This window comes from Marmota flaviventris, chromosome 2 (assembly GCF_047511675.1).
Source record: "Marmota flaviventris isolate mMarFla1 chromosome 2, mMarFla1.hap1, whole genome shotgun sequence".
NCBI classification, from domain to species: Eukaryota; Metazoa; Chordata; class Mammalia; order Rodentia; family Sciuridae; genus Marmota; species Marmota flaviventris.
In genome coordinates this window covers 143,849,248-143,861,795 of record NC_092499.1, presented here as the reverse complement: position 1 = coordinate 143,861,795, position 12,548 = coordinate 143,849,248, and the positions used below count along the sequence as shown (strand labels likewise).

General features: G+C 37.2%; 1 pseudogene; it reads left to right on the top strand.

Moving 5' to 3' along the window:
* The first annotated feature begins 6,378 nt into the window (after positions 1–6,378).
* LOC114107900 (stress-induced-phosphoprotein 1 pseudogene) lies at positions 6,379–12,140 on the top strand (annotated as a pseudogene).
* Positions 12,141–12,548: the final 408 nt, after the last annotated feature.

Here is a 12,548-nt window from a genome sequence, read left to right as displayed (position 1 = left end):
ATTTATCCGACACACATGTATTAAGCTCCAAGGGTCACCACTCTCCCAGGTCAGCATCTTTCTCACTTCTCAAGCAAATGAGGCATGACGCCAGTGTATCATCCACACTTTTTCTTTTCCAAATATGCTGTTCAATCAATACCAATCCCCAAAGGGATGCAAAAAAGGTGAGTGATTTTTCTCTGGGCCAGTGCACTGAAGGCCAAAAGCTTGACATTGAACAATATCAAATGGACACATCAGAAGTCATATGTCACCTCCACAGGACATTCTAGGAAACACACATCCTCCTTAAACTGATTACAAGCTGTGGAAGAGCAAGGTTGAGTTGTCTACACTTTTATAGAATGGTCTCCTTCTTAGCTTTTTACAGGTCCTTGAAAATATTTCTCAACAAGTAGGCTGTGAGAAGACACTTTTGAAAAGAGCACAGCGATACGTTGTCTTGAAATTCAGAGAGGCAGATAAAATTGCATTGCTTCTAAATGAGAATCCTCTGATTATGGACATCTACTCACAAATGTCCACAGAAATGCTGATAGTAAAATGGTATTCAATGCTGGTCTATTAAATCACCAAAGGTCAGAATTTTGTATATCATATCTGCAATTACTCCATGTCTTGCCTTTTTAGTGAAATTGCATATTATCATGCAATCCCCTTTGTAAAAAAACCTTTTATCTTTATATGTTAGCTTTATTCACTGAATGTTTATACTGCCCTCAATTATGTTGAATCTGTGATCTTCAATACGATGCTGTTTGGAGATGGGGCCTTTAGGATATATTCAGGGTAAGATTGAGTCTTAAGGATAGAGCCCTCATCATGAAATTACTACTGTTATAACAAGAGGAAGAGAGAGATTTCTTTCCAAGTGCATGCATCTAAGAAAGGCAATGTGAGTGCCTAGCAAGAAGTCTGCAATCCAGGAAGAGGGCCTTTATCAAAAACCAATTGGCCAGCACCTTGATCTTAGCATTCCTAGACTCTAGAACTGAGTAATGAATTTCTATTGTTTAAACCTCCCAGGCTACAGTGTTTTTTAACGGCATCTCAAAGCAACTAATTCAGTTATTATATTCCTTTTAATCAAATGTAGCTAGTAATGTTATGCATGAATACAAAAACACTTAGGAAAAATGGGGTAAAGAGCTGTGCATGGTTATGGTCTAGGTTGGGCCAGGTGTGAAATGCCCTGTTGTCACCTAATCGGAACAAAACCTCTGAAAATGATTCTCACCACATTTTGTTTCCAGAGAAGGAACACATTTATCAAGGTCAGTTTGGGGGTTAGAAATGCTTGTATGGTGAATGCATCTTATGAAATCAAATTCAGAACATGTGGCCAGACAAGTATATTCTGGGAACTGAAAGACAGAAAGATTAAGTTCAGGACATGAATGTCATTAGTATGCATGGAAGCCATCATCCTTTTTTTTTCTCTTGATTTCCAAAACATTTATGTGAACAGTATTGTACTGACACTCTTTAGGTTACAAGAAGGATCAGGACTATGGCTTTAGGTGCTGGCTCTGAGTGTTCACACTATGTCACTGGATGGCTGATTTCCACCAGTCCTCAGTTCCATTTGCCCCGAGTTGGCTTCATTCTCAGGTGACTTTTCCAAAAGTGGTTAGAAAGAAGGGCACCAGAAGACCTTGGTTTACAATTAGCTGTCAGGGAGTGAGAGACTATGAGCTGATGGTCATTTGCCAGGCTGAGTCACATGCACCATTGACCAAGTCCCAGTAACCACAGGCCAGATCTTAAACACACCCCCGCTGTGAACCTAGAGTTTAAGGACTGTCCTTACTTCACAGGCTGAATGAACAAGGAGGTGGGGAGGGTTCCCTCACGGAGGAGGGAAACTGGTGCAACAGCTGATGACATATTGCACAATCTCTCTGTTCATGCTGCTTCATTGCATTGCTTGGTACGCATCCTGCCTGAGTTCTGTATATTTTTGTAACACTAAATCTGTCATGTCATTTGAAATACATTAGTTTAGGCAATAAGGAAAATTCCAAAATACTTCTTGAAAAACCACTCTAATAATTGTTTTAATTTTATACTTTTCTCATCAGAATGCACAACTTCCTATGTAAGTATATATTTATAGATATATGTATGTGTATATATGTACAAATTTGCATAGATGTGTGTATGTATATGTGTGTACACATTTGCATACATGTGCATAGGCACATACACACATATAAATCCTTGTGCATATATTTGTGTTCATGTGTGCAGATGCACAAGCATGCATGTGTACATATGTGTGCACAATGACATGAACATGCACAAATGGACACTTATATCATCAGCTATACACCAGCCTCTCTGTCTCTCTCCCCACTCCTGACCCCCTTCCTTGGCCACCTGGCACTGTTCCAGGAGATAACCTTAAATCAGAGATATCAATTCCTTGATTCATGAAAGTTGCTTTATGGAGGTAGAAGCGAGAAAGAAAATAAACAAGTCAATATGAGGAAGACATCTGTCCTAAGACAGTTGGGAGCTGGGTCACCCCAGTGAGCTGGCACCTGGGCTTATAGGAGGCACCTTGCCAGCAGCTAGGAGAGGTCCCTGATTGGATGCGCCAGGGAGCACCCTTTGTTTGAAGACCTGGTGTGGGCTGTCTGGGCAGGTATTTTTCACCTGCTGCAGGGCCTTTGCCTAGATCACTTCTCCCATGGAGGAGGAAGGACCCAGGAAGAATCCTGGAGTTTCCACACCCTTCCTCACCTGCCCCACTGTGGCCTTACTCTGCCCAGCTGCCTCCTGATAGGTCCTTTGCAAAAATCTCCAATTTGACTTACCTGTTACTCTAGGGCCATTATCCCAACCTTAGAAATCAACAGCTCTCTGTTTAGAGATAGATGGTCCAGATTTTGTAATGCTCTATATTATGTTTAAATATCACAATTTTAAACTTTTTCATCCCAAATAAATCCTGCCAATTGTTCCCAATGTGTGCCTTTCCATCATCTAAGACCTTCACATTTGTTGCTGTTGTTATAGATGAAACAAACAGACAAAAACCTAAGATTGTGGATGTGATTAAATTCCTAAATTTCATGACAATGTAATCCCGAGCTAGCAGGGGCTTTGCCTGTTTTGTGGATAACTGTATCCCAGGTGCTAAGGGTGATGCTCCACACATACTGAGGAAGCATTTGTAGAATGAATGAACCACAGAAAGTCTCCATTGAGGACATTGTGCCTCTCTGCTCTTGGCTTTTCACCATTTACACTTATTCCTCATACTGAGGGTGAGGGTCATGCCCTCTTTGCCCATCTTTCTCCCTTCATTCTTGCCGACTCAAATCCAGCTTATATTTTCTCCAGGCCTCACTGTAAGTGTCTACAGAGTTGCTCCCTCTATAAATTTATTTAAGTTTTAAAACTGATATAAATAGAAACATGCTTTTGTATCTGGAGTGGCCTGCTGATTTCAAATCCCCTTCCGTGTCCATGCATAATGTCACATGTATCCTATAATGCCTCAAAGTATGATTTTTGACGCTTCTCTGTCTCAATTCATTGTGTCATTACATTTTAATCTCCAGGAAGGACTCGAGCTTGCCAAGGGAAAAGAGGGAATATAAAATGATATAAGCCTTAGAACTTTGAGTGTGTCACTCTGTCTGATTACCCCACAACACCCAAGTCCAAAGGGAAATGCAGCTAAGCCTTTATCAATTGCTTTTTCAGGGTTTTGCAGTTTGAGCATAATCTCCCTGGAATGCTTTAAGTCTTATCCTCCATATGACCTTGTAAGAAATCAGAGTATGCCCAGATCCAATACAGAAAGCACTCAGCAACCCAAAAGCTCTGGGTAAAATTTGCAAGGATTAAAGGGAGTGGGTGACTTTAATTAAACCATCAAAACCTGGTGTTACTCATGTTCTTTAAGGATCAACATTTCAATGATTTCAGTAAAAAAGGGTGAGGGGATTCTATTTGGCATCTCACAAACAAGAGATAAAACCCTAAATATTTCCTTGTTCTTTGCCCCATCTTTCAGGTCATGCCCATGTCCAACCAGAGCTAAACCACATAGCCTTTCACCCCAGAAGAAAGAACCTGGCCTAGTGACTCTCTTTATTCCTCAGCTTTCTCACTGACAATAACATCACTCACCTGGTAGAGTTGTCAGGATGAAATGAGAGAATTCACATGAGGGGGCATAGCACACACTGAGCCTGTACAGTGCACAGAGTAAGTCCTCAGTAGTGCAAGCCTTTGTATTTGTGTTGAAAACCTTCACTCTTCTCAATGAAATCTTGTGCTGGGTTTGGCATAATGAAACAAGGAGATTTTATGGGGAAAATAATCTAGAAGTTAGATGTGATTAAAAATCTAAAAGTAATAAGGTAGTGGTGAAATAATTCTGGGCTGGGTGTGGAGAGGTCTGGATCCAGTTCCGGCTCTATATCCAGTGAATTGTGTGACCTAGGCTGAGCAAATATTTCCTGGGCATCTAGCTTTTGCCAGGTACTGAAGATTCAGAGGCCCATAAAATGCTGTGGTTGTTCTACAGACATTTACAGAATTGTAGAATAGAACATTATGGGAACACAGAAATAAAATGCTGTGTGGTCCATACAAAAACAAAAAAAAAATATTATAGATGGAAAGGAAATGGTGTGACTATAAAAAGAAGCAATTATAGAAAAATGAATAATTTATATTCTCTGGAAAGTCCAAGAAGGCTTTGCAGAGGTAGATATAAAGCAAGAATAGGAGTTAACAGATGTGAATACAACCAAAAAAGGGGAATCAAATATCCTTGGGTTAAAAAACTCAAATTTGCATTGTAGAATTGAGTGAAACTGGCCAAGTTATTTACCCTTCTTTAACCTCAGTTTCCTCTTCTGCAAATCACTTGTTCTGCAAGATGCTGAGAAAGATTGGAAATAATACATATAAAGAATCCATCAGGAAATCATTAATGCAGGCTGAGTGTTGGGCACATGGTAGAAGCACAATCATGTGTCCTCTTGCCCTCTGAAGCCCCTTCCAGCCCTCACACCCTAAGCTGCTATGCATCAGACTCAAAGGAATGCTGTGTTGTCACCTCCCAGTGCAGTTTTAGAGGCTGCCATGAACTTTACTGGAACTGAAAGTTTAATGTGGAAAGTTTCACGAATAGTTGTTGGTTCAGGTAGAGAGCCTGGTGAATAGAAACATAACTATATTTCTAAATTTCACCAGCTTTTCTGTTAGGGCAAGGCAAAGGTTAGTCATTCATTCTGACTTGCACCTTTTTTTTTTATTATTATTTCTTTCGGGATGTAATTCCAACTAACAAATTATCTATCATTCATTCTATTCTCTCCTTCCTGGTGGGCGAGGCACACCACCCAGCATTCTAAACCCAAAAGGAAAACATCTCTCAAGAAAATTCCAAGTCTCTCCTTCCACCCAAACCAAAAAAAAAAAGATTCTCTTCCTTGGATTGGAAAAAAAAACAAATTCCAAACAAATTCCAGTCTTAGTCACAAACTCTTACCACGTTGAGAATGCAACTGGATTGTAGAACTAAGACCACTTCTACCAACACAGGACTGAAAAGGAAAAGGAAACCAAGAAATCATGCTGTCCTTGTTATGCCTGTAAATGAGGAAACCCAGCTGGGAGATGTGCAGTGACACCAAGTCCCCACAGCTGGCCCCACAGTTCTAAACTTGTAGACCAGTGCTCTTCCCCCTGCAAATTTGGGCTTTCTAAATAATCACCCGCCTTGTGAATGTGACCACAAAGACCAAATATTACCAAACATTTAGCACCTCCTCCCATTGCATGTTCTGGAAACTTGATAAACATAATCCTGACACAACTGCAGAAAAGAAGACAATTTAAAAAATGTAACAGGAGGTTAAATTATGTGTTAAGCTCTAGCAAGATGTTTACAATTTTTCATTCATTTCCAAGGAGCCCATGAAGATCATGGGGTTCTTGAAGAGATAATAAGTACAAGAAAAGCTGAAGTATTCTTGAATATTCTATGAGGACAAGGAAATATTTCCCTTAAATTCAGTGTGAACATTAAATTAAAGAAGGACATTAGGTACATGTTAAGAAAATCTGAATTAAGCATGGACTTTAGTCAATAATAATGAATCCATCTGTACCTGTTAATTGTGAAAATGTGCCTTGATAACGTAAGATGTTAATAATAAGAGAAACTGGGTATGATCTTCTTTATATTTTTCTATAAATCTGAAACTCTTCAAAAATAAAATTTATTTTTAAAGATAAAATAAAAACAAACAAAAAACAAAAAAAGTTCCATGCGTCTTCCAGCACAATTCTAGATCATGGACTATTCACAATGGTGCGAAGTGAGAAAGGAACCTTTGGAGTGCCAAAATGAATGACAGTCCATGTGCACTTGACTGTGTACCTCAGGCTATCAATCAGGTAAATGCAAGTGACTTTCAGTATCTATTGTCACTCTAGATGCTCAAAATACCCCTCCTCCCACCACAAGACTGTACATTACTGTGAGCAAATAATAAGTAAAGCAAAGAGAATGTATTTCAACATGCCAAGAACTTTGTGCACACATTTCATCAATCTGCAGGATAACTCTCTGAGATAATATTGTCAATCCTGATGATTAAATTATGTTCAGAGAAGCTTATGAATTTTCTTAGAGTTTTTTAAATATAAGGAAATTTATTTGGGACTTGAACTTAGGTTTGTCTCCATCTCCAGATTATTTTCCTTATACATTTAATGTTCTTTCCCTTTCTTACTAGCGAAGAACTTAAATACCCATTTCTGAAGATCTGGAGAAATACAAGGTAGCTATAATTGCTACATTTTAGTCATCCTGTGTCATTAAGATCTTACAGGATGTGACATTTTTCTTAAATTTTCCTAATTTTTGACTTGGACAGTTTTGAGGAGTACTGATGAGATGTTTTGTAGAATATTCCTTTTATGATTTGTCTAAATTTTCCTCATGATTATACTGGGTTTGTAGGTTTTGTGAAAGAAGACACACGAGTAAAGTGTCATTTTTTATCACATCATGTCAAGGTTACCTACCGTCAATATCAATATCCTGTACTGCCATTCACATCGACCTCACTCACCTGGTTGAGGTAGTATTTGTTAGCTTTCTCCACTGAGAGATTACTCTTTTTTCCCCACTTTCTACATGGTATTCTTTGGGAAAAGCAAGTGCAACCTGTGGGCAGTTATGTTCCTTGTCCCTGAGAGCAGAATATCCAAAATTATTTAGAATTCATCTACACAGGAAATATATCTATCATTACCCATTTATATATTTATGCTATCATTTACTTATATCAGTGGAGAGTCATGATGTTTTTATATTTTAGGATACAATCCTATACCACTTTATTTTATTGCTCAAATCATTCTGGCTTTTACCACAAAAAGCTCCTTCAGTTGCATGCTTTTTGTATGTACTCCAGCATTGTGAAGTTTGTTTTTTCATCATAAACTTCCTGACTTTCTGGTATTACTGGATACTCTAGACTTATCTTGTGTATTTCAGCTCCAGTACAAAAATATGGCATTTTTAGAAGAATTTCTAGTTTCTTTCATTGGAGAATTGCATTAGAAACCAAAATCTGGATACTACATGCATCATACATGGTACATATATGAATATCCATAAGTATTTCTATAGGTAATCACCTATATCAGCATTAAGCTAAACATGGCTCCAACTTTAATTGATTATAATATGGTTCATTCCAGCATGCTCCCCTTACTTATCTGTAAACTCTCACTTGAACTATGAGAAACCTGGCTCCCACAATCCACCACCCATTAATTGTTTAATTCAGTGAATACTTGTATCAAATTATTTATACATACTCCTTCCATGCAACTTTAATATGATTGAGTACAGTTTTAGGTACAATTTCTTTTGCCTTTGGTCTTACAACTTCATTCTTTTCCAAATTCATTTAGGTCCACACCTTTTCTCTCACCACTTTTGTAGATGCTCATCTCAGAGGTATTGTTCATTAGACTTGTATTACAATTAAATTCTTTGATAATTTTCTGCATTTAATTCTGGGTTCCTAAATGATTTATTTTAAGTTGCATATATAAAGGTTTACTCTTTACACTATAAATTTCTATGGTTAGTGTGAAAAGTATGTGCAGTTTTACCTGCCTAAAAATAATCTCAGTACCACCTTGCTCCACTGAACCCTAGAAAACACTGAACTTGTAAATGTCCCTGAAATTTTGCCTTTTCTGGATTGCTATATAATTAAATTGCATAATTTGTATAAACCTTTCATACTGGCTTCTTTCACTTAGCAACATGCATTTAAGTTTCCTCCATGTAGCTGCTTCAGGATTGAGAATTTATTTCTTTCATTGCATATTTTTATTTTACATATTTTTATCATATGGATGTTCCTCAGTTTGTCTATCCATACACATATTAGAGACAAATTTTGATTTATTTCAGTTTGGCTAATTATAAATAATGATGCTAGATGTATTCATATGGGAGTTTCTGTGCGAGCATATGTTTTCAAATCAGTTGGGCAAATACCATGGAGAAATATGCTAAATTGTATGATACAGTGATGGTTAGCTGTATGGAAAGCTTCCAAATTATCTTCCAATACGACTTTGCATTTCCAGTAGCAATGAATAAATATAGTTCCTTTTGCTTTGTACTTCCTACACCATTTGATTTTGTAAGTTCTTTGGATTTTTTGACATTTTTAATAAGTATATAGTAATTGCCCATTGTTATTTTAACTTACAATTTTCTGATGCTAAATTATGATTTGTGTTATTGATTCCTAGTTGAATTTCATACTCAGAAAATTTTGTAAGATTTCTACTTTAAAAAAAAAAAATCTTCAATGGATTTTGATACCTGTAGTGGGTTCTAAGTGGTTAATGATCCTTGTGAGTTTGAGAAGAATGTACATTCTGTTATAAGATGGAATCTTCTATAGGTGTCAATAATATGAAGCAAATCAATAGTTTTGTTCAGGTTATCCATATCCTTGCTGATTTTTGGCCTGTTTGATCTATCGGTTACTAAAAGAGGAGTGTTCAAATCTCCAATTATAATAATGCATTTAACATTTTTTCTCATAGTTCCTCAGCATTGCTTCACATCTTTAAGTTTCAGATGTTTTTAGAATTATTTTGCATTCTTATAGAATTAGCCCCTGTATCATGATGTTATGTCCCTTCTTATCCTTGATACTTTTCTTGCCTCTGAATTTGGATTTTTTTGAAAGTAATATAGCTACTCTGGATTAGCGTTAGCAAGGTATATCTTTAGCATGATGTATTTTCCTCCATCCCTTTACCTTTAACATATTATCAGTATTTTATAGTTAAAAGTGGGTTTCATGTAGTTGGATCTTGTTTTCTAATCCACTCTGAAAATCTAATCCACTCTGGTATACTTAGGCCATTCACATATTAAAATATATTTGTATGCTTGGAATAATATCTACCATGTTTATAAGTTTCTGTTAATGGTAGTCATTCTTTGATTATCTTTCTGATTTGTATTTCTTTTTTCATCATATAAAAGCCTCAGGTATAACCAAGAAAGGCAGACAAGAATTATTTCATGCAGTTCCACATTTCACATAGCGCTTGTTAAAACACTAATGTTACCCTAGTGTCTCAGTATTGCAGAAGAAATGGTAAACTAAGCTCGGTATGTGGAGAAATTAGTAACTAAATACCATTAATATATTTTATGATAGGTTTCACCAACAACATGTGACTTTTAAAAATATACAAACCCGTTTGCTTTCTTTTTCAAGTTTATTTTAATGCCAAGAACCATAGTTGGGCCTACTAATTTTTTTGTATAATAATTGTATGTTCATAATGAAAGGCTTATCAATTTCTCCCAGACATGCATGATTTACTTCCTAAATTCTCTGAAGCAACAGATGTTATCAGTAATTTTCCACACACTTATTCATCACTGCAGTTCTGATTCCATTTATAGGTTATTATCTTAGGGTCAGTAAAGTGATCTATTAGGATGGCGAAGTCAAGTGGATATAATAAGTGCCATTATTAACTGAGTTGATTTGAAAAAATTACCAATTTGAAAATAGATTTATAGGGATTATGCCACCTTAAAAATGGGAAGAAATTAGAAAAAAAAAGAGAGAGAGATTCAGAGAAAAGTGGGACACCATTAAGCACACCAATGTGTATGTAAGGAGAGTTGCATAAGAGAGAGAAAAGAGAAAAAAACTGAAAATGTCAAAATATGATGAAAAATATCCATCTACACATCAAAAAAAGCTCAATAAACTCCAAGTGGGATAAATGTAAAGAGATTCACATTCAGACACATCATGTTTTATAAAAGTGTTAGAAGTCAAAGACAGAGAGAAAATCTTGAAAACAGAAAGAGAAAAATGATTCATCACATACAAGGGAACTCAAATAAGATTAGCATATAAATTTCATTTAAAAACCAGAGGTCAGAAGATCATGGGATAACATGTCCAACATACTGATGTAAATGAAAGGCTCCTAATTAAGAATATTATTTCCAGCAAAATAAGATTGTTTATAAACTAAGGCCAAAGATATTTTGGAAGAAATTAAAAAACTAAGAAAAAGCATTGATAACACACCTGTCCTGCAGCAGTAAAAGTGCTTTTTGCTGAAAAAACTTTAAATTCACCAGTTACATCATCTGCTTGCTAATTATAAAAGATACTGTAATTGCACTTCTTTCTCCATTTTCTTATCAGATTTAATTATCTTAAACAATAGTATAGAATTACATTTTTGTATCCACAACATATAGAAATGAAATATATTAGACAATATAATAATGCAAAGGAGGCAGAAGAGAACAATTTTTTTAAAAATGCATCATATGGTAATTCAAGTTTCCTGGATAAAATGAGAGAATCAGAAATAGCCAAAAAAATCATTAATGTAACAAACTCTATAAACACTTATTTCTTATTTTTCCTTTCCACAACTTCTTTAAAACTCATAAAATCATATAAAAAATAAATATTACATAGTAGGAGCAACTATAAAACAAGTTGTCAGATTTGTCCAAAAAACTGTAATGTCCCTGCATCATAACCACTCTTGGGGTCGTATTGGGGTGGATCTGGGATGCAATGCACCTCCCACCTCATCCCCAAAAGGAGACCAAACCAAAGGCAATGGAAGATCTTCCACAGAATAAAAATAAAGCACTGAAAGAAAAAGAGTTAGGAAATGATGCCCACAAATAGAAAGACGGACACAGTTCTGAAGCATTATTGCAGAGACAAAGAACTGAACCCAGTCAGCATGGCGCCCATTACCAATCAAGCAGCATCATACTTTGTAAAGGGTGACCACAATAAATGCTGAGAGCTTTGTGAGAAACCCTTTGATGCAGGGAGAGAGAACCTAGACGTCTATCAACAGATTGCCAAAGCATATGTGCAAATTGGCAACTTCTACCTCAAAGAAGAAAAGTACAAGGATGCCGAGCATGTCTAAGTCTCTGGCAGAGCACAGAACCCCAGATGTGCTCAAGAAAAAAGAGCAGGCAGAGAAACTCCGGAAGGAACAAGAGTTACATCAACCCCTACCTGGCATGAGAGAAGAACAAGAACAACGAGTGTTTTTAAGAAAGGGGATGATCTCCAGGTCATGAAACAGCATACAGAAGCCATTAAATGAAATCCATGAGATGCCAAACTGTACAGCAATGGAGATGCCTGTTACACCAAACTCCTGGAGTTTCAGTGGGCACACAAGGACTACTAGGCTTCTATCCAGCTGGAGTGAACCTTCATCAAGTGCTAACACAGAAGTCAGCTGACCTAGAAGTCATGAAGGACTACACAAACCCTACGCATGTGCACCATATGACATTGGACCTGCACTCCAGCTGTGTGGAGGCTGCAGAGGGTTACCAACACTGCATGATGGTGCGATCCTTAGAGTGTGAAGTAACCGGTTATAGTCAACCTTGAGGTGCAGCAACCTTGAGTGACCGAGCCATGCAGCTTGTTTTGGAGCAGGTGCAGAAGGACCTCCACGCACTCAGTGAACACTTAAAGAATCCTGTAATAGTGCAGAAGATCCAGAAGCTCATAGATATAAATCTGATCATAATCCCGTGATGACTTGCTCATCTCCTCTTTCCTTCACCCTCACATGGAAAGAGAAGCTGGGATGGCAGGAAGTAGCATGGTGCAGAGGGAGAGGAGAGAAAGAACAGCTTACCTTCATATTTATGCATGCCTACATAGAGACAAACTTATACAGCCAGTGCTTCAGGGCTTCTTAACGCACACCTGGTCCCTCTAAATCTATCCTGGAGTTCCGTGTCTCCTTCCCCTCCCCTGCAGTTGCTACCTCAGCTGCTTCCCCATAGTTGATTATTTTTATTTGGGGCAGTGGGCATACATGGGGAGAAGAGGGGATTCTTCACTATCTGGGGTCCTAGCCTTCTTCACAGTGTTACCTCCACTGCCCCCTTCTCCAATAAAACAAACCATTTGGGAGGAATATAACATATATAATATAGC